This window comes from Miscanthus floridulus, chromosome 3 (genome assembly GCF_019320115.1).
Source record: "Miscanthus floridulus cultivar M001 chromosome 3, ASM1932011v1, whole genome shotgun sequence".
Classification (NCBI taxonomy): domain Eukaryota; kingdom Viridiplantae; phylum Streptophyta; class Magnoliopsida; order Poales; family Poaceae; genus Miscanthus; species Miscanthus floridulus.
In genome coordinates, this window is record NC_089582.1 from 26,087,421 (window position 1) to 26,114,984 (window position 27,564).

The 27,564-nt window shown below is 48.0% G+C and overlaps 1 pseudogene; it reads left to right on the forward strand.

Annotated features, from left to right (window-relative positions):
• Positions 1-21,782, forward strand: part of LOC136543360 (cysteine-rich receptor-like protein kinase 6) — a 47,185-nt pseudogene extending 25,403 nt beyond the window's left edge.
• The last annotated feature ends 5,782 nt before the right edge of the window (positions 21,783-27,564 follow it).

Genomic DNA, 27,564 nt, shown 5'->3' on the forward strand with positions numbered 1-27,564 from the left:
CTCACCCACCAAAGAGCATCATGACCACCACACAACCATTGGAGTTGATTCACATGGATCTCTTTGGACCGGTAGCCTACCTAAGCATCAGGGGTAACAAATATGGTCTAGCTATTGTTGATGATTATTCCCGTTTCACTTGGGTGTTCTTTATTTATGATAAGTCCCAGGTGCAAGAGAAAGTCAAGATATTTGTGAGAAGGGCACAAAGGGAGTTTGGTCTTCCTATCAAGAAGATAAGAAGTGACAATGGGACCAAATTCAAGAACACTCTAGTTGAAGAGTTTCTTGATGATGAGGGCATCAAGCATGAGTTTTCAACTCCTTACACCCCTCAACAAAATGGTGTAGTAGAGAGGAAGAATCGTACACTTCTTGATATGGCAAGGACAATGCTAGATGAGTACAAGACGTCGGACCTCTTTTGGAGTGACGCCATCAACACCGCTTGCCATGCCATCAACCGTCTCTACTTACACAAGAAACTCAAGAAGACTTCATATGAGCTTTTAACCGGTAACAAACCAAAGGTGTCATACTTTAGAGTGTTTGGGTGCAAGTGTTTTATACTTAACAAAAGACCCAAAACCTCTAAATTCACACCTAAAGTTGATGAAGGCATTCTTCTTAGTTATGGATCAAATGAGCATGCCTATCGTGTCTTCAACAAAACCATGGGTAGAGTTGAAGTCACGGTAGATGTGACTTTTGATGAATCTAATGGCTCTCAAGTGTAGCAAGTTGATTCAAGTGTTGTAGGGAAGGAGGATCCACCATGTGAGGCAATCAAGCAAATGGCTATAGGCAACATTAGGCCATAAGAAGATCAAGCCACTGATGATGAGGATCCCCATGCTGTTGCTGCACAAATTTCTGCTGACGTACTCCATCGATAAGGGCAACACTTACCTGCTGAACATCAACAGGGCGGCAGTGCCACTCATGAGGGTGGTAGTGCCACCCCATCTACCTTAGCAGCAGTTCGTTCAACTCCTACTCCACCACCTCAAGGACTCAACCTAGAGCCTATCTTTGAACAAGAAGAGGCTGAAGGTCTAGAAGAGGAACAAGGAGGTGTTGAGCATCCAAGGCTACGTCAAACTATACAACGGGATCACCCCGTTGACAACATTCTTGGGAGCATTCGAAAGGGGGTAACAACTCATTCACATTTAGCAAATTTTTGTCAATATTACTCGTTTGTTTCCTCTTTGGAACCTCTCAAGGTAGAACAAGCACTTGAAGATCCGGATTGGGTCATGGCCATGCAAGAAGAGCTCAACAACTTTGAGAGAAATCAAGTGTGGGAATTGGTGGAAAGGCCCAACACCAATGTCATTGGTACCAAGTGGGTCTTCCGCAACAAGCAAGATGAAAATGGCATGGTAACTAGGAACAAGGCAAGATTGGTGGCCCAAGGCTTCACTCAAGTAGAGGGCTTGGACTTTGAAGAAACATATGCACCGGTGGCAAGACTTGAAGCAATCCGAATGCTTCTAGCCTTTGCTGCCCATCATGACTTCAAGTTGCACCAAATGGATGTCAAGAGTGCATTCCTCAACGGCCCAATACAAGAGTTGGTGTATGTGGAGCAGCCACCGGGATTTGAAGATCCCAAGTTCCCCAACCACATCTATAAACTTTAAAATGTGCTCTATGGGCTTAAGCAAGCACCAAGAGCATGGTATGAATGCCTTAAGGAATTCTTGCTCAAACAAGGCTTTGAAATAGGCAAAGCTGATCCTACACTCTTTACTCACAAAGTTGGAAATGATATATTTGTGTGCCAAATATATGTCGATGACATAATATTTGGTAGTACTAACCATGTGTATTGTGATGAGTTTAGTAGGATCATGACTAAGAGATTTGAGATGTCCATGATGGGTGAGCTGAAGTTCTTCCTTGGATTTCAAATCAAGCAAATGAAGGAAGGGACATTCATTATCCAAACCAAGTACACCCATGATATGCTTAAAAAGTTCGACATGGTGAATGCCAAGCCTATCAAAACTCCCATGCCAACCAATGGACATCTTGATCTAAATGAAGAAGGGAAAGTTGTGGACATCAAGGTATATCGCTCCATGATCGGCTCTCTACTTTACTTATGTGCATCTAGGCTAGACATAATGCTTAGTGTGTGCATGTGTGCTAGATTTCAAGCCAACCCAAAAGAGTGCCATTTAGTGGCTGTTAAAAGAATCTTGAGATATTTAGTACACACTCCTAACCTTGGCTTGTGGTATCCCAAGGGCTCCAAGTTCAATCTACTTGGCTATTTGGATTCCGATTATGCCGGTTGCAAGGTAGATAGAAAAAGCACTTTGGGGACATGTCAATTCCTTGGACGGTCCCTAGTGTCTTGGAGTTCTAAGAAGCAAAATTGTGTAGCCCTTTCCACCACCGAGGCCGAGTATGTTGCAGTCGGTGCATGTTGTGCTCAACTACTTTGGATGAGGCAAACCCTTCGTGATTTCGGATGTCAATTTACCAAAATCCCACTCTTGTGTGACAATGAAAGTGCCATAAAGCTTGCAAACAATCCTGTAAGGCACTCAAGAACCAAACATATAGACATCCGACATCATTTCTTGAGAGACCACGAAACCAAAGGAGATATCAAAATTCGTCATGTGAGCACCGAAAAACAACTAGCCGTATCTTCACTAAACCTCTCGATGAGTCAAGGTTTTGTGCTTTGCATAGTGAGCTAAATATACTTGATTCTCGTAATGTGGTTTGAAATATGGCACACCACTATTTGACTACCTAGTGAAATAGGAAAATGATTTAAAAAGATATTATACTGTGTTTCAAAATCATTTCAAAAGACCAACTAAGTGTCATGACCATTGTCTGTATTGTTGATTGCTTACTGGTCATGATATTTAGAGTATATATATCCATCTCTGAGGTGAAGGAGGTCATAAAGTTTCAGTGTAATCCCTGCAGGATTGGCAGGGTGGCAGTGCCGCCCATTATGGCCGGTAGTGCCGCTCTCTGAAAACTGAGCTGTTTTCAACCAATTTTGGCTGGGTTGCGGGGCTCATTTTCTTCTACTTATTCCTTCTCTGGCCCCTGACCCAACTCTCTCCTTCTCTCCCAGCCGACGCCTGTGGGGGTATTAAACCCTATACCCTTACGGCTAAGCTTGGGCCGGCCCGGATCGATGGGTTCGGTCCATCCAAAAGACAACGTGCGGCCCAGCCAACCTGATCGGAGTCCCGCACAAGGAGTCAAGGTGGATTTGGTGATCAAGCAGGATCCTGGTCGGTTAGAATAGGAATCCTTATTCGGCCACATATGGCAATTGTAACTGACTAGGATTAGTTTCCAGATCTGTAACCCTGCCCCTCGGACTATATAAGGCGGGCAGGGGATCCCTCTAAAAAACATCTCTCATTGACATACAGCAATACAAATCAGACGTAGGACGTAGGTATTACGCCTTCTTGGCGGCCGAACCTGGATAAAACCTCATGTCTGTCTTGCGTCACCATCTTGTTTGTGGCTTGCGCATCTGTCTGTCGACAATCTACTACCTTGGGCATACCCCTAGGTAGACTGTTGACCATATTTCATCGACAGTGGCGCGCCAGGTAGGGGGTGTGCGTACTACTCTCCAAGCAAACAAGATGGTCATCATCTCCGCCTCCATGGCTACGCCGAACGGCCTCACGTTCACCATCGACCAGATTACCTGGACCACCGGCTCCGACGACTTTATCGCCATGACCACGGAGGAGGCGTGGATTCAGTCTGCGCCGACCACTGCTTCACCTGCATCGGCTACGGCTCCGACCACGACGGGTATGGCTCCGATCACGATGGATCTGGCTTCGACCATGGTACATCTAGTTCCAACCACGCCTACATCATCTTTGGCCACGCCGACAACTCGTCGTCCGCTTCCCCGCTACAAAGGGAAGCAGATCGACAACACCGACCTGCTCGACTCTATCGATCGGGTCGGCACCAAACTCACTAAAACCCTAGCTCTGGTAAGTACGATTCAAAGTCAACCTAACGAGCAGGTAACCGCTCCCCACAACAGATCTACCCGACCAGCTCGGACCAGTCATCCTGCACGACTTGGTACAAATCTCATGGTCATATCTACTCCTGAAGGGCGCTCCGCTCGTCGCCGGCTAGCCTCCGCGACGGGTCTCTGGCTCTCCGAGTACGAAGCCTTGATGGAAAACCACTAGGTCCAGCCCTACGGCCTGTGAAATGTTGCCTCCAGCTACGCGTATAACCTACAATGCCGTTTGGATCTGTGTTTTATGCACCGACCTCGGCCGAAGCCGCGCAACTCCATCAACATGATTCGGACTGAAGATTATCAAGAAGGATCCATCCACACAGTCCAAGAGGGCGACTCCAGCTCCTTATCTGGCATCGCATCTAATGCATCTGTCCACACCGAGCTTCAGCATCACGAAGACAACAGCGCAAAGTACGATCTGGATCTGCCAGACCACGCCCCGGGGTTTTCACAATTCCCATCTTTCCTACCAAGACAAGGGGATTTGATCCATGTTGTCAGCAATGATGAACCGCCAGCGGCTGGTGAAACAGAACAAGAAAGGACTGCATGCGAAGCACGCAATATTGACCGGTTTAATCGCCGACAAATCAAAGCCGAAGCAGACCGGGAGGCGCGACGCATAAGGGTCTAGCCACGCGACCTCAATGATGCTTTCGACAGGGTGGGGGACAAACAGGTCTTCAGGACTCCAAGTGCCAACGTAGCCGTCGCCATGGTGACAATGCAATGGCTACCCAACACCCCGGAAACCCAAGCGGATCGCGATGAAATACAAGCCTATCTGACGACTGCCATGGCCTAGACTGTAGAGATTGTAAATCAAGTCTGGGCTCCATCCGTCTCAGTCGAGTCAAGCCACAGCCGCCAGCTCCCAAGTCGCTCACAGCCACTCAACCCACGTGGCTCGCGCAACAACGACCCATCAAACAACCGTCAAGGCGGAAACGGTGGCCACGATGGTGGTCAGGATGACAACCGCCATCAGGAGGACAACCATCGCGATGTCCGGGACGATAATTACCGAGACAACCGTGACAATCGCTGCGATAATCATGATCGCAGGGCTAATCCAGATGGCAATCGAGATCGCCGCGATGGCAATAATGATCTCTGCCATTACCTCGATGGACGTGATATGCGCGCTCGCATCAACTAGAGAGCCGATGATCGAGCATCCTACGAAAGCTATCGCCGTATGGAGTATGACACTGCCCACGGTCCACCGGGTTTGAAGCAATTTACTCCACACCTTCGCCAAGTCATATGGCCCCAGAATTTCAAGCTCGAGAAACTTTAGAAGTACGACGGCAAGAAAAACCCCGAATTATGGGTCATGCTCTATGAAACTGCATGCAGATCAGCCATGGCTGACGAGCACATCATGTCTAACTACTTCCCAGTCGTTGTTGGCCATGCAGGTCACCAATGGTTGGTCAGCTTGCCAGCGAACTACTTTGATTCTTGGCAGGAGCTTAAGCAAGCCTTCATCGACAATTTCATCGCTACTTGTGAACAACCGGGCAACAAGTATGATCTGCAACGGATCCGAGATTGGAAAGATGAGCCACTGCGCGAGTACGTCTGGCGTTTCTTAGAGATGCGCATCAAGGTCCCATCAATCTCTGACAATGAGGCAATCGAGGCTTTCATCACTGGCCTCTGCTTCCACGACACCCTAAGAGACAAGCTCCTCCGGAAGAGACCTGAATCAGTCACAGCGCTCCTATCCACCGCTAAGAAATATGCGGACGCCGACGACGCTAAGAAGATAATTATTGAAGAAGCAGCAATGGTTCCACGCTTCGACCACCCCCACACCGCGACGACTACCGCAGCAACCATGGTCGGAACGACAATTTTGACCGCCGTAACCAGCGCAACGACTCCCGCGACCACCGTGACCAACGTAATCAGCGGCGTAACCGCCATGACGATTACAGGAGCAAGCATGCTCGGGAAGACGACGGCGAGGTCAATACCGTTAAAAAGGGTGGCGGACATCGTAATTATGAAGACGACTACGCCAAAGCATTGAAGGGGCCCTGCCAGCTCCATCCTAAGTCAAAGCATACCATGGAGAATTGCCGCGTTCTCAAGTCTATCTATACGCGTCAACAGGCTCCGGATACATCCGACAAGCCTAATGGTGCTGGGGAACAGCGCAACGAGGATAACAACGACAACGATGCAGACCCTCGTCACAAGTACGTCAAGCCAACCGATCGCATGCACACCATCATCGGAGGCAAAGTGTCCATCGAGACCAAGCGGGAATGCAAGCTGCTCGCCCGTGCTTGCTTGAACGTGGCCAACGCCGATAACCTCCTCGCCGATCCACGGCTCCCTCCGTGGTCTCACCGCGAAATCTCTTTCAGCAGAAAGGACCAATGGGCCGTAATACCTGAGCCAGGACGTTTTCCCCTGGTCCTCGATCCTTGTATCAACAAGGTCCAGTTCGACAGAGTACTGATCGATGGTGGCAGCTCCATCGATATACTGTTCAAGAACAGTATGCCCGCCCTGAAGATAGCTCAGGCGGATCTTAAGCCATACGAGGCACAGTTCTGGGGTGTTCTCCCCGGACAGAGCTCTACACCTCTCGGGCAGATCATGCTACCTGTGTAGTTTGGGACCCCGGACCACTTTCGCACCGACTACGTCAACTTTGTGGTCACTGACTTCGACGGCACCTACCATGCTATTCTTGGTCGACCGTCACTCACCAAGTTCATGGCCATACCTCATTACAGGTATCTGGTGCTCAAGATGCCTACCAAGAAAGGAGTCCTAACCCTCCAAGGTAACGTGTACACCGCTTACACCTATGAAGACAACAGTTTCAAAATAGCAGAGGCCCACGACCTCTCTATTCGCATGGCCGAGACCATGCTCGATGCTAAGAAGACCTCAACCGACCACCTAGAGATCCCAGAGCTCGAGGCTCCACGCAAGAACATCAAGTCAAAGGAGCACAAGGTGATCCAGTTGGTCGACGGCGATTCCAGCAAAATGGCCCTTATCGGGGCCAACCTGGATCCCAAATAAGAAGACGCACTCGTCGGGTTCTTGAGGAACAACGTGGATGTGTTCGCATGGAAACCTGCCGACATGCCCGGTGTACCTCGGAACTTGATCGAGCACTCCTTGAATGTCAACAGCAAGGCCAAACCTATCAAGCAGAAGCTACGACGGTTCTCTCGCGACAAAAAGGAGGCGATTAGGGTAGAAGTTACACGGCTTTTAGCAACCGGATTTATCAAAGAAGTGTATCATCTAGAGTGGTTAGCCAACCCGGTTCTTGTACTAAAAAAGAATAATGAATGGAGAATGTGCGTTGATTACACTGATCTCAACAAACACTGCCCTAAGGACCCCTTTGGCTTACCTCGCATAGACGAGGTCGTAGATTCAACCGCCGGTTGCGAGCTCCTTTCCTTTCTCGATTGCTACTCTGGTTATCACCAGATCGCTCTCAAAAAGGATGATCAGATCAAGACGTCTTTCATCACGCCTTTCGGTGCCTACTGCTACACGACTATGTCGTTCGGGCTCAAAAACGCCGGGGCTACATACCAACGCGCCATTCAGGCCTGCCTCACAGATGAGATAAAAGACGACCTTGTAGAGGCCTATGTGGATGATGTAGTTGTCAAAACCAAGGAAGCACATACCCTTGTTGACAACCTAAAACGCACCTTCGCAGCCCTCAATACATTCCAATGGAAGTTAAACCCAAAGAAGTGCATCTTTGGTGTTCCTTCTGGTATATTACTAGGCAACGTCGTCAGTTACGATGGCATACGCCCTAATCTGGAGAAAGTCAAAGCTATCTTAGACATGAAGCCCCCCAAAAAGGTGAAGGATGTCCAGAAGCTTACCGGATGCATGGCTGCTCTCAGCCGTTTCATATCAAGATTAGGAGAAAAAGGACTACCGTTTTTCAAACTACTCAAAGCATCCAAGAAGTTTGAGTGGTTGGAGGAAGCAGACGCTGCCTTCAAGCAGCTAAAACAATACCTTACATCACCTCCGGTCCTCACTGCTCCCAGAGAAGACGAAACTCTCCTACTTTACATTGCGGCAACCAATCGGGTGGTCTCCACAACCATGGTGGTCGAGCGCGACGAGCCGGGCCACGCCTATAAGGTACAGTGGCCAATTTATTTCATTAGTGAAGTACTCAACGAATCCAAGACCAGGTACCCACAGATTTAGAAACTGCTCTACGCCATACTGATAACATCCCGAAAGTTGAGACATTACTTCAATGGATATCGTGTGGTGGTCATGACCGAGTACCCTTTGGGGGACATCATTCGCAATAAGGATGCGAACGGGCGCATCGTCAAATGGGCAATGGAGCTATGCCCCTTCTCCTTGGAATTTGCAAGCCGTACTACAATCAAGTCTCAGGCACTTGTCGATTTCATCGTCGAGTGGACAGACTTAAGCACGCCTGCCTCTCTGGGATATGATGAATATTGGACGATGTACTTCGACGGCTCTCTCAACATTGATGGTGCGGGAGCAGGAGTTCTTTTCATGTCACCATCCAAGGAGCAGCTCCGGTACGTCCTCAGGATTTATTTCCCGGCATCTAATAACGCCGCCGAATATGAAGCATGCCTGCATGGTTTACGCGTTGCGGTTGAGCTTGGTGTTAAACGTCTCTATGTCTATGGAGACTCGGCTCTGGTCATCAATCAACTCAACAAGGACTAGGACACAACCAGCGAGAAGATGGATGCATACTGCAAATTGATCAGAAAGCTGGAAGGCAGGTTCTATGGCATCGAGTACATACACATGGTCCAGGACAAGAATCAAGCAGCGGATGCACTGTCAAAGTTAGGATCATCCCGAGCCAAAATCCCACATGGCGTATTCCTCCAAGACCTGCTCACGCCTTCCATCAAAGAGGAAGTTTCCACGGCAGGCAAGCCTCCAGACCAGCAATTGGTGGCTATGGTTCCAGCGTCGAGCACCATCGGGCCGCCTCCGACCACTCATGATCCCGACTAGAGAATACCTTTCATCAAGTACTTAACAGATGGTAGCGGTTATACTGATCGGTCAGAAAATGAGCGCTTGATGCGTCGCAGTAAGCAGTATCTGCTCGTCGATGGCAAGTTATGGCGCAAAAATGCAAAGGAGGAAATCTTGATGAAGTGTATAACCCAGGAGGAAGGTGAACATCTCTTGGACCAAATCCACTCTGGCTCCTGTGGCAACCACGCGGCCTCAAGAACACTGGTCGGTAAGGCTTTTCGAGCAGGGTTCTATTGGCCATCAGCAGTAGCCGACGCAGAGAAGCTAGTCCGCCACTGTGAGGGTTGTCAGTTCTTCGCCAAGAGAATCCATGTACCAGCACATGAGATCCAGACGATACCAGCCTCTTGGCCCTTCACATGCTGGGGACTGGATATGATCGGGCCTTTCAAACCGGCTCCTGGGAAATTTACATGCGTCTTTGTACTGATTGACAAATTTTCTAAGTGGATAAAATACATGCCTTTGGTACAGGCATCCTCAGAGAAGGCTGTCACGTTCCTTGACCAGGTCATCCACCGTTTCGGTGTACCCAACAGCATCATCACCGATCTAGGTACTCAGTTCATTGGGAATGCTTTTTGGGACTTCTGCGATGAAAGGAGCATAGTAGTAAAATACGTCTCGGTGGCGCACCCTAGAGCTAATGGACAAGTTGAGCGGGCAAATGGCATGATCTTGGACACATAGAAGAAGAGGATGTACAGAGAAAATGACAAAGCTCCCGGAAGATGGCTCAAAGAGTTACCAGCCGTGGTCTGGGGCCTCAGAACTTAGCCCAGTCGTAACACCGGCGTCTCACCATACTTTATGGTCTACGGCGCTGAGGCAGTCCTTCCAGCAGATATAGCTTTCAAATCAGCACGGGTAGAGAACTTCGACGAAGGAAGGGTCAATGAAGTACGGGAACTAGAAGTGAATAGCGCAGAAGAGAAACGGCTCGATTCTTGTGTACGTACGGCCAAATACCTTGCTGTTTTGCGTAGGTATTACAACAAGAATGTTAAAGAGCGGTTCTTCATGGTCGGGGACCTAGTCCTAAAGTGGAAGACGAACTAGGCTGGTGTCCATAAACTTGCAACCCCATGGGAGGGTCCTTTCATGATCAAGGAGGTCACACGACCAATGTCTTACAGGTTATCTCACCTGAACGGTACTGACGTACCAAACTCGTGGCACATCGACAAGCTTAGACGTTTCTATGCTTAACTACTGAGATATGTACTCCTTCTTGTACTTTCGATTTACTTCAATAAAGCAATTATGATTTCTCCAACCACTCTAATGTGTCACTTCGAATTTTATGGTTATTCTAACTTAGCCAGTAAAAGCCGACCACCACTCCTTCTACGGTTTTTGGAGCAGGCCCTGTCTCCGGTTCCTCCCAACACGTGCATGGGATCCGCTCTCTACGTTATGGGTGATCGGCAGGTCCCCCTTGGTTTGACTTGTCCGCGTCTATGTGTGCACAGGTCACCGTACCTCACACTCTGACCACATGGCAAACTAGGGTCGCACAAACTTTTCGGGATGATGTGTCGAGCAAAATGGTACAACTAAACAGAACGTTAACACGTTCTCACTTAGTTACACCAAGATAAAGTTTCAAGCTTAAATACATTTTATACAAAGTAAACAAGCTTATAATGATATACAGTTACGTTATTACAAGCTTGCCTGAAGAGGCTCAAGTTTACAATAACACAACTATGTCCTCCTTCTACTGCTCTAAGCCTATTACATTGGCTGGTCGAGGCGCGTGGCACTTACTGCTCGCCGCTTCCGATATCCTACTCGAGTCTCGGGGACTCTTGTGCTAGTCGAGCTGAAGGGGATGGCCCCGCCGGTGCCTGGCTGGTCGAGACCGCAGGCTTCATTGGTTGGCTTGCAACTGATGGCGTTTCCAGCTGACTTGTCGATGGCGTACCCTGTACAGGTGCTGTCCCACCTCCACACAGGTTAATGTCACCAATTATCTTTGACGACAAGTCCAGCTAGGCTGTCTGAAGCTCCTCTACCTTGTCTGGGTCTACCTCCTTTGGGTACCCAGCCTCCAGGCGCTTGAGATCGATCAAGGGGTAGTGGGCACGCACCATGCTTAGTACATGGGCACCCGTGTACTCACCCGCCTCCTTCATGAACTCTTGGAACCATCCCCATGCTTGTCTACATCTCTCGACCAGTCCGAGCTGGGGCGTCCTTGGCTCTTCCTCTGTGAGCGCCAGGTCGATAAGGTCGAGGACAGGCATAATGCCAGTTGCCACTTCTTGGCACCGGTTCTTCCACATGTCCCGCTCCTCGGTGGCCTCGAGGCATCGTGCTTTCCAGCCATCACGCTCATTGATCACGGCCTCTAGGTGCCTCTTGGCATTGACTTTTAAAACTAAACACCGTACAAGACATCAAATGTAATGACACGACAAGACAAGGTGGGCAACAGAATGAGAAAGGTGGTCTGGAATACTTACTTTTTAGTTCCTCCTTCATTTTGGTGGTGTGGTCCTGGAGTTGAGACTGGCTGCGTGCCAGTTTCTTGTTGTCCTCCTTCAGACGACCACACTCTGCGGTCACGCGGCTATTCCCCTCTTGGAGGCGGGTTACTTCAGCTTCTAAGCCTGCATTACAGCTGTCACTACCAACAACACAACAATACGTGTTACACACCTGCTGTGATAAATTGAAAACTTACTTATTTTTTCTTGCTCTTTGTTATTAAGCTGGCCGACCAGGTTCTAGTTCTGTGCCTCTAGCTCTGCCCTCTTCTGGTTGGTGGCTTCAAGTTGGCGGCACAAGTGTTCCACCTCGGCCACCAGTTCTTTACTATTCGCCATGATTCCCTCAATCTGGTCGAAGCACCTCTTTCGATACTTTGCGGTCTTCATCAAGTCCTGCATATAAACAAGCTAAGTCAGACAGATCGACTACATAATAGGGTCAAGTGGTCAAGCCAAACATACCTGGACTTCTGTCACCAGACGCTTTGCTGTCCGTTCGACTCTTAGGGTCTCTTCGACCTCTGGGATTTCTTCGTGCATAACCCACTCGTCGTTCCACCAGCGCGACACATATACATGTTATCGCTTATCTTGGGAATGGGCTAGGACCTCTTCTACTTCGTCCTCTATAGCCTCCTATTCAGGGGGCGGCGCTGGTCTAGAATTTGCAGTCTCCGCGACCACCATGGCTTTCCCATGAGCCGTTGCATCGGCAAGAGTGCTCTGTGCCCCCTTCGGCTGCTGCTCCTCGACTTGGTCTGGTTCCCTTGGCGCCAAGGTATCCACCTCAGCAGGGTTAGTGCTCGGAACACTTGTACTTAGCTCGGCTATCTTCTCGACCAGCTGCTCGGGGACTGTCGTCGGGCCGCTCGCCTGCTGAGGTTCCGGCGGAGTTTCTCCTACAGGTTCCTCCATGGCTGGCTGCTGGGCAGTTTTTTCTGCCATTGCTAGCGAGGTCGTGCTGCACCCGGCTAGCTGGTCAGGATTTTCGGTGGACGCCGACCTATTACATCAGAGAAAAGTTCAGAAGACAATAGTATTCAATACAAATTATAAGCCTACATCAAAGTTACAGATACTTACAGCTTGGACACGCGGAATGATGTGGTGAAGGAGCGTCTCTTCGACCGCCCCTGCTCCGCGTGCTCGGCAGGTTCCACCGGATCTCTTTCCACCACCGGTACAGGCGCTGGGGTTTGATGCTCGACATTTCCCCCACTTGTCCTCTGTGCTGTAGTGGTCGGTCATGCGATCACTGCTGGCACAGAGGAGCCACCCTGCTCCGTTGACACCATTTGCCTCCTCTTTTGAGGGACGAGCCGAAAGATGTCCGCATCCTCTGCTTCATCGTCTGAAAGGGGGAAGATGGCTTGGCGTCGTTTGTGGGCAGCCGGCCTCTTGCCAGCAGCTCTAGTCGATGCATCCTCCGTAACCTCGAGTGCTGCCCAGTGGACGTCTTCGGTCCTGGCACTAGTCTGGGCGGCTGGGCCGGCAACTTGTGGCCAATCCACACTAGGGGGCGGAGACACGAACACTGCTGCCCGGTCACGACCATTATTCTAAGAAACATAAAAAAGATAATAGTCAATTTCCTGTTAGAACATGATTCTACAGGTACAAGGAACTATCATTTACCTTTGGGGGAGGTCGGTCCAGCTTGAAGGCGTGCTCGATGTCATTTAACCTGACATAATTAGGATCGGCCAGGTTGAATAACTCCCCAATCCAGGCCTTGATTTCTATCTTGTCGAGCGCCTCTTTCCTGGTCCTTGTTGGATCTGCGCTTCCCTGGTACTCGAAGCCAGGATGTACCCTCTTCTGGCAGGGCTGGATCCTTCGGCTGATGAAGTTCCTGACCACACTTGGGCCATCTAGCCTTCCCCATGGGATCATCCCGAGCAGTTCTACGATCTGCTCCAAGTTCTCGGGCTTCTCCGACCAGCTGTTTTTCTTCTCCGGAATCAGCCCCACGTCGCACAGGGTGATTGTGTTTGGCTCTTCACGGATGTAGAATCACTTCTTGTACCACTCGTCTAGTGAGGTGTTCCAAGGGTAGTGCAAGTATTGGACTTTCATACCGTCACGCAGATTGAGGTAGATGCCTCCGGCTATCTTCGAGCCTCCACTCCCTTTCTTCCACAGACAGAACAGATGGCGAAAGAGGTCGAAATGGGGCTGGAAGCCACCATAGGCCTCGCAGAGATGGATGAAGGTGGAGACAAGAAGAATAGAGTTGGGATGCAGATTGCAAATCCCAATCTCGTAATACAAGCAGAGACCCTGAAGGAAAGGGTGCACTGTAACCCCAAAACCCTGCTTGAAGAAATCCTCAAAAACCACAATCTCACCTGGTTGTGGATCAGGGAAGCTTTCTCCTTCCGGCGCACGCCATCCTGCGAGTGCCTTGTTGTGGAGCACTCCCATGGCGATGAGGTCTTCGATCGTCTGCTCATTGCTCCACAACTTCCACCACTCCTTCGCCATGACTCCGCCTTTCTTCTGGGCGTCTCTCTTCGCCATTAGTCTATCCTTACTAAGGGGGTGGATGCGGTGGCGAGGGGATTGGTGATGATTTTCAGAGGAATAGGGTTCGGCAAGAGGAAGAAGAAGGTTGCAGCGGCGAAGGACAATGGGGATCGGTAAAAGTACCTTACCAGATCTATATTATAAATAACAAAGAGCTCCATCGTTTCATCCGCCCGAGATTCTTGGGAGACGTGCGCACGCGCCGTAGATGGTTGTTCACACAACCTCGAGATCTACGCCAATAAACGCGCCCCATCATTACTAGTGTACGCGCCTCTTCATTGATAGTGTAAGGGCCCACATTGACGCACCTCTATACAGGTGCCAAGCGACTGTTTGCCAGAAAAGAGCAAGAAGACAGAGTGACATACTATACCCGTCTGCTTTTTTGACCAGACGTGTCAGACTGGACTTGGCAGAGGAAGGAGATAAATAAATACACCAAATAATATACGAATGGCGTTCGTATTTTCGCTGCATGTCTTGTGCTCAAGGATGGATCAGACTACTACAAAGCTCGGGGACTACCCAGACCACTATCGTGCTCGGGGACTGCCTAGACCACTGCTGTGCTCGTGGACTGCCAAGACCACTACTGTGCTCGGGGATTGCTCCGACCACTGCCGTGCTCAGGGACAGCTCCGACCACTGCCGTGCTCGGGGACTGCTCCGACAACTGATGTGCTCAGGGACTGTCCCGACCATTGCTCGGAGAATGGTTCTCCTTGGCTACATGTGATTTGTACTCACATACAGTTGAGAGACATTTATTTAGACCTTGCTACAAGGCTCATACTTCGTCTTCCAGCAAGCTCGGGGACTACATCGGTACGATGCACCTGCCGGTGCATCTCGTATCGCCTGTACAACGATTGGATTCTTAACTTCGGTGGAAATTCTTTTTTAGACCCTGGCACCATATGCCTATGTCACCTACTACCAGGCTCGGGGACTAAGTGGGCACACTTCACCTTGCGGTGAATGTTTTTTCAATGATTGTAAGGATTATCAATGTGCTCGGGGACTGTCCCGACCACTGCTCGGAGAATGGTTCTCCTCGGCTACATGTGGGTTGTACTCACATACAGTTGAGAGACATTTATTTAGACCTTGCTACAAGGTTCATACCTCACCTTCCAGCAAGCTCGGGGACTACGTCGGTACGATGCACCTGCCGGTGCATCTCGTTTTTGTTTGTACGATAATTGGGTTCTCAACTAAACTGGGAATTCTTTTTAGACCCTGGCACCACGTGCCTACGTCACCTACTATGAGGCTCGGGGACTAAGTGGGCACACTTCACCTTGAGGTGAATGTGTTGGTTTTTTCGACCCCTACGCCTCTGACGTTCAAGGACGCTATGCTTCAAGACCACTTACATTTCTTTCCAGAAATACAAGTGGGCACACTTCTCAGGACAGAAATCTTTTTCTTTTTTCTTAAGAGCACCATACATTCTTTGGACAACTTACTTCTTCGGCGACAATGGTGGTCAGAAATGTCAAGAACTCAAGCCTTACTTGTCGGAGAAGGTTAAAATGGCATGTCGCAGCATAATACATGGTGCTCGGGGACTAGCTGTGGGGGTATTAACCCCTATACCCTTACGGCTAAGCTTGGGCTGGCCCGGATCGATGGGTTCGGTCCATCCGAAAGACGACATGCGGCCCAGCCAACCTGATCGGAGTCCCGCACAAGGAGTTAAGGTGGATTTGGCGATCAAGCAGGGTCCTAGTCGGTTAGAATAGGAATCCTTATCCGGCCACATATGGTAATTGTAACTGACTAGGATTAGTTTTCAGATCTGTAACCCTGCCCCCCGGACTATATAAGGCGGGCAGGGGATCCCTCTAAAAAACATCTCTCATTGACATACAGCAATACAAATCAGACGCAGGACGTAGGTATTACGCCTTCTTGGCGCCGAACCTAGATAAAACGTCATGTCTGTCTTGCGTCACCGTCTTGTTTGTGGCTTGCGCATCTGTCTGCCGACAATCTACTACCTTGGGCATACCCCTAGGTAGACTACCGACCATATTTCGTCGACAACACCGACACCCGTGCTCCTCCCTTCCTCTCTCTCAAGCACGTGCCGCCGCCGTTTCTTGCAACCTACCACCCCGGCAGCGCCGCCCCTGCTGCCGGCCAAGTCTCTTCATCGCTGGTCACTGCAGGAGGCTCTTGGCTGAGCCGTTTCTTCTCTTCTCCCTCCACTCCAACGGTTTGGAAGCAAGGCAAAACCCTAACCCCTTTTGATCTTTGCAATGTGAAGCTTTTAGTCATGGATTTTAGTTTCTAGGGGGACTATGAAGGGTTTAGAAAGGTTTTTGATGGTTGAATCGAGTTGATTTTGGATTTCACTGATTGGATGATTTTGAGGAGAGCGGCAATGCCGCCCTTGGGACCATTAATGGCACCCCTAGTAGATTCTAACTGCTATACTCAAGCTCATAAATCCGATGAATTTTAGAATGGATTGGATCCATTTATCAAAAATTGTTTCTAAAGTTTTTCATACTCAATCTTTCAAATTCATGGCTAGGGTTTCATGTATTCCTTGCTTAGACTGTGATTCTGAAATTGTGATGATGAATAGACACTGTTGGAAATAGGATTTAACCAGAACAAGAAAGTTGAAAATGAAATAGTGAAGCAACTAAGGGCGGTAGTGCCGGCCTCAGGGGGCGGCAGTGCTGCCCTACCATGTGAATTCAAATCCAGCAAAGTTTCCTGTGTCATTTTCAAAATTCTTTTTCTTGTTAAAACCTGCTTGCAGCTATGTCTAACTCATTATCTTATACAGTTTCTTATCAAGTCTCATTTAAATTGCATAGATGGACCGAGGTAAAAGGAAGGTGTTGACAACCAAGCAAAAGGTCAAGAGAGGCAGGGTATAGGCGAGCTATACTCCCAGAGACAGAAATCTTGATGAAGACCCTGCTGAAGAGGAAAACATTCAGAGGATGGGAAGAACTATTCATGTGTGGCCTGATTCTCCTTTGCACATTTCAGAGTTTGATAGCAGCTACATGAGAGATAACACTGATAGGTTCGATCTCATTCCTCCCCAAAACAGTGATGATCATAGAGTTGTTGATTATTCCATGAGTTGGAAGAAGACAGGTGAAGCCAGAGAGATTGATCCCTACTCCTCTGACATATCAAATGGCATTGATTAAAGATTTTAGAATGCTTTCCAATCTGATTTTTATGCTACAGCCATTCTGTCTAAGTCAAAGGGCAAGATTAGCAAGATGCAGTACATTGACTTTGGTGACTTGGAGAGCAGGGATGATCATCAGTTTGCTACAGCAATCAAGACCTGTGACCGCTTTGAGATGACGGACATCATGAGTTTCAGGTATGATTGGAATAGGGATATTATTGCTCAGTTCCATGCTACTTACTATTGGAACAGGGAAGTGGATGAGCTTCATTGGATGACTGATGGGTGACATTATCGCATTGATTTTGTCACCTTCTATCGTATTCTTGGTTTTGGACACATCCACAGGGGATATGAGAGGATTCATAATGAGCGTTGTCTTGAGCCAATAGAAGTAAGCTTCATGTGGGAGGATCAAAATCTTGTAGTTCCTGATTGGTCAAGGACCAAGCTTAAGAGTTTCTATTACATCATGAACAATCTTTTCAGGATCACTCTCAACCCTAAAGACAATGCAATAGATTTGAATGGCTATATCACTAATGTGTTGTCTAGGTTTCCCAGCAATGAAAAGTTTAATGTTCCAAGATTCATTTGGGTTGAGCTAGCATATGCCATGGATGATGGGAGGAGATCTTTGCCCTATGCTCCTTACCTCATGTTTATGATTGAGAGAGTGACTGGCATGTGGTTCCCTAAGGATTGTGAGCACACTGTTTACAAGATCAAGAAGACCCATGGTGGTTTAGGGGGACTTGGATCAGCTACTCAGCACACTAGTTCTGGAGGACCTAGAGATAGTGGGGTAGTAGGCTTTCACCCTTCTGGAGCTGCACAGAGAGATATTCCTGAGCCGTCCAGGGCTAGGGAACAAAAGAAGAAGTCAAAGTGGGGAAAGATGAGTGCATGGATGAAGGCAATCTTTACTCATTGTGCATATGCTTGACAGACTGCTTATGAGGATCAAATGGAGAATAGGGAAGCAGTGAGGCATGCTAGGGAGATGGCAGGCTGCCACTACTTCCACCAGTGCAGCCACCACCTCAGTTTCCTAACTTGCCTTGCCTTTCTTCTTCTGATGAGGAGCAGGATCAGGCAGATGAGCACCATGATGAACAGCCAGATGATCGGCAGCATGGACACTCATATGAGCCATTCAGTCAGTACTATGGGTACCCATAGTGATAGCATTTTGAGGAGCCCCCAAGTTAGCAGGACCTTGGTGTAGAGATCCACCCTACAGAGGTTGATCCACAGGTTCAGGAAACTTTATTTCGCACATATTCTAGGAGACCGTGTCCTTCGACAGATCAGCTAGGGACTTCTACTTTAGCTGGGGCAGCACCTCCGCGACGTTCAGCACGCTTCACTTCACACACCCACGTCGCCGGACGTGCCCGCGTCGACTCCGACAGTGATGAGTGATTTCTCTTCTTTTTCTTCTCTTTTTGGTACTTGATGCCAAAGGGGGAGAAAATGAGAGGGGTCAATAGTTTTTCGACGCCATATGTTCTTCGCTGCTGCGCTTGATGTTCAGATCCAACGAGAGTAGTTAGGTTGTGAGTTTGGGAGTCGCTTAAAACTCTATTTTATGAAATTATGCTACTTTATGACTTAATTTGCTTCGGATATGGACATGTATTCATGGTTACTGTTTTAGCTTGTCATATTCTGATTTTAGATTGTTTTATATTCACATGATATGCTGTAGAAATTTGATTGCTACCTGACTAATATAGTCAGGCCAGTAGTGCCGCCCTATGCTGTATCAGCTAGGAGCTTATGTGCTTGAACTGATAAAACCTATCATGTGCATCAAGTTTATTCCTATGACACTTTATTCAGCACCCCACAGTAGGCATGGATGTAGAGGGAGGTTCCCATCACACCTAAAATGTGAATCATGGCCTCTTATGCCAAATTGAGAATTCAAATCTCCATTCACATATTTAGGGGGAGGCTCCTACACCCATAATTCAAAATTCTCAGTCTAGATTTTATATCATTTGTAAGCTCTAATTTGGTTGTCATCAATTACCAAAAAGGGAGAGATTGTAAGTGCAATCAAGCCCTATTGTGGGTTTTGGTATCGATGACCACCAAATTAGAGGACTAATGAGATTTATCAAGATGATAAGCAGGGAATCGAAGAATGAGGATGATGAACAGGTTGCAGGTATCCTAATTACAAAAGTTGGCCAGACCTAGCTCAAAGGAGGTTTAAATTCTTTTATGTTTTGAATTTGAGTTTAGGGAAAGCCGTACTATTAAGAGGGATTTTAGGACAGTTGATCAACTGTTGAATCAGATGCTCAAATTCACAGATTTACATCCTCCCACCTAGTCAAAACAGCCAGCCAAATTTGATATCATATTACCTATTTTGGCTAGGGCGGCAGTGCCGCCCTATTAAGAGCGGCAGTGCCGCCCTTAACTGACCATTGGGCTCGGGGGGTATTTATACCCTTCAGGTCCGGCCCACAACGGTTATCTTCTCCACTGAATCATTCTATTCGAAACAAGATAGAACCAAAAGCTCACCTCTCTCCTCCATTGTTGCTCCTCCATCCCTCAAGCTAATCCTTGATTCCAACCATCAAAACTTGAGAGAAAAGGCAGCAAAACTCGATTGGAGAGAAGATCCACTGATTTCCAAAGTCTAAGAGCATTTGGTTCACGTTTGGCCGGCGGTTCTAGGGTTTGTTACTCTTGGAGCTTGCTCCTAACCGGCTAGGCGTCGCCCTTGTACTTGCCAACTTATGTGGCAGCCTTGGGAGGTTTGTAACCTCATTCGAAAGCTAAGAAATCACCTCTCACTTCAAGAGTTCACTCTCTTGATTTGAGAACGAGGGTAAGGCAAGCTCAAGCATTTTGTGGCTTCCTCAACAACGTGGACTTAGGCAAACCTTAGTGGTGAGCCGAACCACGGGATAAATCTTGTGTCTTGCGTGCTTCATCTTTACTATACATGTTGTTTATCTTATTGCTAGCTGTTGTTAGGGTTTAGTTGCTCGATTCACATTTGTGTGAAGTTTCTGTGGTATCTAGTCTTCGAACTGGATTTTGAAGTTATATTGCAGGATTAAGCAGCTATTGGGGTCAGGTTCATCTCTGTTAAATCTCAACTGTGTTAGATTATTTTTCGTAGAGCAACAGTGCCGCCCTATAAGGCTGGCAGTGCCGCCCTCTGTTCTAACAGAGTTTTGAGTTGAATTTTTACAGGCCTATTCACCCCCCTCTAGGCCTTCTTTATCTTTCTGTAGATCCTACAAGAAGAAGGAGGAGGGGAGGGCCGCCGCCACCACCACGCCCCGCCGCCGGCCACCACCACCACCACCGCAGCCACCGACCGGATCCGGGAGAGGGAGGGCCGGATCCGGCCGGGTGAAGAAGGGGGAGGGGAGGGGTGGCCGCCCGTCGGGAAAGAAGAAGGGGGAGGGGTTGGGCACCGACGGGGGAGGAGGGGCACTGGGGCCGGGTGAAGAAGGGGGAGGGGAGGGGCGACCGCTCGCCGGGGAAGAAGAAGGCGGCGGGGCGGGCGGGCGTGCGTAGCTGCGGCGGCGGCGCAGCGTGTGCGTCCGTGCGTGAGGAGAGCCGAGCAGGCGAGTGCGTGCGTGCGAGGGTGTTTGGGTTAGGGTTAGGACTTCTTTGTTTTTTTTATTTATCCTATGCGTGCATATATTTTTTCTATGCGTGCATATATTTTTCTGTGCGTTTTTAAAGAACTGACAGAATAAATTGCATTTTTCTGTGAGTGCTGATTTTTCCATGTGTATTGTCACGCATAGAAAAATCATACAATTATTCTGTGGGTTTTCGTATTTTTCTGTCGGGATATTTTGGAACTGACAAAATAATCATAATTTTTCTGTGCATACCGAAAAAAACGCACAGAAAAATTTGTCACTCACAGAGCAATTCGAGTTTCCGGTAGCGGTGGATACATGGCACCAGAATATGTCATCCGTGGGCAATATTCCACCAAATCAGATGTATATAGCTTTGGTGTTTTGGTTCTAGAGATCATAACAGGAAGAAGAAGTTGTGCCTTTTACAATTCCGAGCAGTCTATTGACGTCTTAGCTCTAGTGAGTAGTAACAACATTTATATATAATCTCTATTTACAGCTATTTTCTGCAATAAGAATTCACCCATCCAATGCAGATATGGGAGAACTGGGCCAATGGAACAACTCTAGAGATAGTGGATCCATTCCTTAGCAGCTTCTCTGAAGATCAAGTACAGACATGTGTCCACGTCGGACTGCTATGTATTCAAGAGAGCCCAATAGATAGACCAACGATGTCAGCGGTGAATGTCATTCTTAGTACTGGTACTTCCTCTCTCCAAATTCCGTCCAAACCAGCATTTTGCTTACAAGATATCACAAGTGATTCAGAGCGCCATCATCAAGGAGTTTCCAGAGCAACCCGCGAGCCAACAGTTGAGTCAAAAGATGAGGCGCCATTCACAGCACTTGAGCCAAGATAGGATACTTGATTAGGACAAAGAAACTACAATAGAATAATATATAAGTTAGTACATGGTAGTCTAAGAATTGGTTGTGTTAGAACTTATTAGTTACAAAAGCCTGGCGTATACTTACTATAGTTGTAGCTGTAAGATAATTATGAGATGTAACATCAGGAATTTTAGTAGTTATTTGATCAAAAAGTTCTTTTTGAATTTCCTTTTTATGGAGTGTAGCACACATATCTTATGGTGTATTGGAAAGAATTTGAGATCATTACTTCTGCTGGGTCAACAACAACTTGTTGTGACGGAAATAGTGTGGGTAGGGCGTCCGTTTCATCCGGACGCGCGTTGGTGGGCCTCGATGAAAGGTCCTAATATGGCTAGAGGGGGTGAATAGCTTATTTAAAAATCTATAAGATCACTAGAGCAATATGATTAGTATGACAAATAGCGAAATGCAAACTTGCTCTAGCTCTACAAGGGTTGCAAGCCACATATCCAAGAATTTTAGTTGCTATGATCACTCGGCACACAATTTGTTAAGTCACTACTCACTAAGAGCTCTCACACTTACTACACTAAAGAGCTCCACTAGATTAACTTAAGCAACAAAGCAAGCACTCAAGCGTCTGGTCAACACTGTCTCACTCACCGAGCCAACGTCGCGTGATTTTTCCTGCGTCCGATCGCTACCACGCGCTGCACACTCCTCTGAACCAGGTGATCGGACTCAGCCGCGAGTCAGGTCCCTACGTCCGATCGTTCTTCGGCCTTCTCGGCCAAGTCACGCACCACCGGCTATAAATGACCGGACGCGCCCGGGGTGAGTCCGGTCACCCCGCGGCCAGCGTCCGGTCATGGACTTCTTCTTCCTTTTCTTTTTCTAAGTCCACAACCACTTCACCCTTGCTTCCAACTTGCTAACCATAAAGTGTAGAACTTGTTTGCATATGTGTTAGCATTTTTCAAAGCATTTTACAAGGGTCAAAGTTAGCACACTAGGTTCCTAAATGTATATGCAGATGTCATGTCGCCTAGTGGCACTCTATAAATTGTTTAGCCAAAGATTTTCCCTCTTTATAGTATGGCTATCGATCCTAAGTCACTCACACCGTCTATGGTGTCTTGATTGCAAAACAAAAACCTCATATACCTTTACTTTGATCACTCGTTTTTTATTTTTCTCTTTCTTCTTTTCTAAGTTGAACTTGATCATCTTCAACATATGTCCATCTCCATCTCCATGGATTTCATCACCATGTTCCACACTTGGATTGCACCAACCTAGCTCATTTCACAACTTATGACAAAGGTTAGTGCTAGGTTTCATCAATTATCCAAAACCAAATTAGGGCTTTCAATCTCTCCCTTTTTGGTAATTGATGACAACCTATTTACAAAGATATTCAATGAAATCTTTTTGGATTCATGTTGCTTGCCCAAGCATATTACCATGTGTAAAGATTATGGACAAGTTTCATCAACCCAAATTAGTAGTATTAGCTCCCCCTACATATGTGCTGAGAGTTTGGATTTGAAAGCTTTGCACATATGCATGGATTAGAAGTTTGGGAGAGTAATAGCTACCAAATGATGCTAAGGTGTAAAGAATGGACCTTTGAAGCGTGATACCAATCGGAGTTGCCAATATACACCATCCTTAGCACCATTAGTAACTAGGCATTCATAAAAACTAGAAAAAACCTATGAGATCAACATTATATGAAAGGGTCTAGTTTTTACATGATAAGTACATGTCTAGTTACTCTTCCTATGCATGCTAGTTTTTCATTTCATCAATCATTTTCTACAATCTAGCATACACCATACAAGCATGGATATGGAATTTAAAACTTGTACCATGCAAGAAAACATATGTAAATGCTCATACAAATGCAACATACAAGTTTATGATCTTGCTCCCCCTACTTGTGTGCTCTATCTTTGTGAATTTCTCTCCCCCTTTGTCAACAATTAGCACAAAAGGTGAGCTCAAATTTTAGATAGGTTGAGGTGAAACCATGTGAAGTGAGGATCATTTTCCCAATTTTGTTCAATCTAGATCACTTGCAAAAGATATTTAACTCGGTTTGATCCAAGGGCAAGCTTCTTCACACCTCCAAAGAAGGGTTATCATGCACCATGTTGAGTTAAACACTTATAGCTCATTTTCTAGATCAAACACTAGGTTCACAAGCCCACAAACATATCATATGCTACCATTAGATCATATTAAGCATACAAGCAATAGTGGTACCATACAAGCAATAAATTCATTTGATTTCCATGAATGAGCCTAAGACATGATAGGAATGACTAGATGCACTAAACAAGTCCTTAGCAATGGATGAATGACATGTCAACCAACTTTACCATGCTTTGCTCGAAGGAGAGGCATGTCATATATGGGGGTTCATCAACACATATTTGAGAAGTCAAGTATGTTCAATTCATTCCTTAGCTTGAAAAAACACTTTTCATCAAGTGGCTTGGTGAATATATCGGCAAGTTAATCATCGGTGCCCACACTCTCAATACAAATGTCCCCTTTTTGTTGGTGATCTCTTATGAAATGATGGTGGATATCTATATGCTTTGTTCTTGAATGTTGAACCAGGTTGTTGGTGAGCTTCACGACACTCTCATTGTCATATAGCAATGGCACTTGTTTGAATTTGATTCCAAAGTCACTCAAAGTAGCCTTCATCCAAAGTAATTGAGCACAACAACTATCAGCCGAAATGTACTCTGCTTCGGTGGTTGAAAGTGCTACACTATTTTGCTTCTTTGATGACCAAGACACAAGTGATCTTCCCAATAATTGGCATGTGTCTGATGTGCTCTTTCTCTCAACTTTGCATCCCGCATAATCAGAGTCTGAATATCCAATCAACTCAAATGTTGCTCCTTTGGGTACCACAATCCAACATTTTGTGTATGCTTCAAGTACCTCAATATTCTCTTTGTTGCCTTCAAATGACTCTCTCTTGGTGAGGCTTGAAATCTAGCACACATGCATACACTAAACATCACATCCGGCCTTGATGCGGTCACATAGAGTAGGCTTCCAATCATAGAACAATACATCTTTTGATCCACCATGTTGCCACTAGCATCACTATCCAAGCTTCCATTTGTCCCCATTGGTGTGCTAATAGCTTTAGCATCATCCATTCCAAATTTCTTGAGCATGTCTTTGATGTACTTGCCTTGACTCACAAATGTGTCATTCTTCATTTGCTTGATTTAAAGACCAAGGAAGTAACTAAGCTCTCCAATCATGGACATCTCAAACTCACTTGCCATCATCTTTCCAAACTCTTCACAAAAATCTTGATTGGTTGATCTAAAGATGATATCATCAACATAGATTTGCTACACAAACAAGTCATTGCCTAGCTTCTTGATGAAGAGAGTGGTGTCAACCTTTCCTATCTTAAATCCCTTAGAGAGTAGGAAATCCCTCAATCTCTCATACCATGCTCTTGGTGCTTGCTTCAAGCCATATGTTGGAGTTTTGGGTCCGGCGGGTCCTCAACCGACTAGTGAAAGTGTACTGCGTGCCCCTAATCCCGGATGGTGATGCAAAGAGACATAAGGTTTATACTGGTTCAGGCAATAGGTGCCCTACGTCCAGTTTGAGAGAGCGATCTTGTATTCCTTACACCGAGGTGCTTGTAGTAGGGGCTTACAAGTTGAGCAAGAGAGGGAGCTAGTCCTAGGTCTCTGCGTAGAGTGGCGTGGGTTGGTTGAGATGTTGATCTCTTGTAGTGAGGGAGCGTGTGTGTTACAAAGCGTTGTGCGTTGCTTGCATGTGTCCGTCTCCTCTCTTAGAAGCGGCCCTAGTCACCCCCTTTTATAGTTGAAGGGAGGCACAGGGGCGGTATATGGATTTGCTATGTGGTGTTTTGTGAACAGAGGCGGTATGTTTGAGCCCTGTAGCTCGTCACTGTGGCGGCATGGTTGGTGGAGCAGCCTTGTCCTCGGTGCACTAGAGCGACGCGTCGGTCACGCCTAATCCTGTGCGACGTAGGAGCTCCTGTGGCTTGACGCAGGGCATGGCGCGTACTGCGGGCGACGTGCCGGTCCTAGAGTGCTAACAACATGGAGAGCCGAGGCCCACTTGGTGCAGAGGCTGAACCATTATGGGGGGCTCGACGGGCGCGAGTCCTGAGGCTGCAGGAGCCCGGAAGTGGATAGCTGAGGCTCAGAGGGAGCAGTTGGTCTTGTACGCTGATTCTGAGGCTACAGGGACCCGGACTTGACTTTCCACGCCCCGCTATCCTTGGAGCAGGGGTTAGGTAGCACAGTGTAGCATGGGTGTCAGCCGTGGGCACAGTGCCGAGCACAGCGGCCAGTAACCCCTACCCCGTCCTGTCCTGGACGGCATAGCGTCAATGTGACTCCCATCTCATCGGCCACTCCGCCGTATTGTGCCGCCGTTCGGCTGACGTCACGAGAGTGGTTGGACACATTGGTTGGACATGACGTCCTGTCAGAGCAGCCGGTCAAGGCGGTGGTGACGGGGTTGATGCCGAGCCAGCCTCGAGCGAGTCGGTAACTGAGTGCTCGTCCGAGGCCTCATGACGTGGGGCCTCGGGCAAATCGGAGAATCGGTACCTCGTCCGAGGCCTTGTGGCGCGAGGCCTTGGGCAAATCAGAGAATCAGTACCTCGTCCGAGGCCTTATGGCGTGGGGCCTCGGGCGAGTCAGAGAATCGGTACCTCATCCGAGGGCATGGGGCCTCGAGCAAATTAGAGAATCGGTACCTCGTTCGAGGCCTCGTGGTTTCATTCTAGGCTAAGCCCACCTCGGGTGAGCCCGAATATTGTTCGAGGTGGGCCGGGTGGTCCAGCCGGGCCTCGGATAAGGTGGGGGTTCGCCGGTGGTTGTCTCTTGTCTTCGATGTTTATGAGGTCTAAGCGATTTTTTCGGTTCTTGCTTAGGGGACCCCTTTTTATGGTACCCGATAGTAGCCCCCGAGCCTCGGGGAGAGTGTGAGCGCTCTCCCTGAGGTTTTGATGAGACTAGGCTCACGGCAACTCCTGGCGGGATGGTGTTTCATACTCGAGGCTTCGGTGGGTGCGCGCGAGCGCACCCGCCGGGTGTAGCCCCCGGGGCCCTAGAGGAGTGGATTTATTCCTCTAGGGGCTTTTCTCATGTTGAGTGAGGGGTTTTATCACGTTTGCCGGGCCCCCGAGTGTGAGATTGGGTCGCTGGGCCTCGGCTTGGTTGCAGGAAGAGCCCCCGAGCCTTTGCTCGAAGCAAGAGGGCGATCAGGAGTTTCCCTGTCTTTTTTGTGCGGCCCTCGTGCATCCTTTTCGTTTAGAAGGAAGGGTTTTATCACGTTTGCCGGGACCCTGAGTGTGAGTTCGGGTTGCTGGGCCTCGGCTTGGTTGCAGGAAGAGCCCCCGAGCCTCTGCTCGGAGTAAGAGGGCGATCAAGAGTTTTCCTGTCTTTTTGTGCAGCCCTCGCGCATCCTTTTCATTCGGAAGGAGGGGTTTTATCGCGTTTGCCGAGCCCCCAAGTGCGAGTTCAGGTCGCTGGGCCTCGGCTTGGTTGCAGGAAGAGCCCCTGAGCCTCTGCTTGGAGCAAGAGGGCGATCAGGAGTTTCCCTATCTTTTTTGTGCAGCCCACGCACATCCTTTTCGTTTGGAAGGAGGGGTTTTATCATGTTTGTTGGGCCCCCGAGTGCGAGTTTGGGTCACTGGGTCTCGGCTTGGTTGCAGGAAGAGCCCCCGAGCCTCTGCTCAGAGCAAGAGGGTGATCAGGAGTTTCCCTGCCTTTTTTGTGCGGC